The 1,277-nt window shown below is 38.8% G+C and overlaps 1 pseudogene; it reads left to right on the top strand.

The window, feature by feature from the left end:
• Positions 1–801: 801 nt before the first annotated feature.
• Positions 802–982, top strand: LOC143175314 (U2 spliceosomal RNA; annotated as a pseudogene).
• Positions 983–1,277: the final 295 nt, after the last annotated feature.

Raw genomic sequence — 1,277 nt, 5'->3', positions numbered from 1 at the left:
TTATTTATTTATTTATTTACTTGATTATTTTATCTATCTGATCTATTCATTTTAATCATTCCCTGCCTCAACCGCCTACTCTAATTCTATACTAACCGCTTCTCTATAACTGCACTTCCGCGCATGCGCCCTAATTGAAATGCGAAATAGCCGCTACTGAGATGCTTTTAATCGTATTTATATTTATATATCTATTTATTTTATTTTATTTTTGTGCTGTTTTCTATGGCGAAGGCCTGGGCACAGTAGAGCCCGGATTTGACTAGGAACTACATATTATGTACATATTTAACCACTGAATTGTATATATTGAAAATTACCTTTAGCTATATATCTACACTTATATTTATTTTGTCCATATTTATTTATGCTATGTATATTTGTTTATTTAATCTTTAATGTTTATTCTCGCTTATTTCTGTTTGGTTATTTATTTTATCTATTTATTTATTTATTTATTTATGTATATTTATATATTTCTGTGCCTCTTCTTTTCTTGTTTATATTTATGTATGCTATGTATATTTGTTTATTTAATCTACGCTACTATTATTTATTTATTTATATAATTTATTCTAGTTTGGCTATTTATTCAATTAACTATCTACTTCCACTAGTATATACATATTCAGACTCTTGCTAGATTCATATAAATGCTAAGGTGTTTATGAGATAAGAGCCACCGCCGATTGAGATCTGAAAATAGCGACAGACGCTATAGAGTTATATCAACTATTTTGCCTTCGCCATAAAGGCGCTACTATGTATCCACCCCCAGCCAAACAATGTAAGGCTGGGGGAACATTCTTTGTGAATAAAGCGCTTTTTATCTGTTCTTATCAGCTTAATATCTGATACACTCCGCATCGCGGAGTCAGAAAATTAACCCGATTTTTGGATTCAGGCGGATCACTAGGGCTCGCTCCACTTCCGCCGTGAGTCGGTCCGGCACTGCAGTGCCGCCAGAAACGGCTCAATTAGCGCTGCTAATTAGAGCTCTTATTTTTTTTCACCTGCTGGACCGACTCGGGACTCCAAAGAGTAAGCCCCTTAATATTCTGGCTCCGCGAAGTCCCGAAATCTCGGTAAATTCACCCGCCGCGGTACTACGCAACAGTGCGGGCCGAGTTGCGATCGGGCGTGTGCGCGGCAAGGTCTGTTCACGATCAGTGCTCGAGGTGTTGTGCGGTAAAGTGTGATAAAGTGCCTTCGCCACGGGACCGGATCAAGCCTGCGCGGGAGTACACCTGCGCCGCCCACCTGCGCGGGAGGATCAC

This window comes from Nomia melanderi, unplaced genomic scaffold (genome assembly GCF_051020985.1).
Source record: "Nomia melanderi isolate GNS246 unplaced genomic scaffold, iyNomMela1 scaffold0026, whole genome shotgun sequence".
Lineage (NCBI taxonomy): Eukaryota > Metazoa > Arthropoda > Insecta > Hymenoptera > Halictidae > Nomia > Nomia melanderi.
The sequence above is the reverse complement of the archived record's forward strand: the minus strand, read 5'-3'. Positions and strand labels throughout refer to the sequence as shown.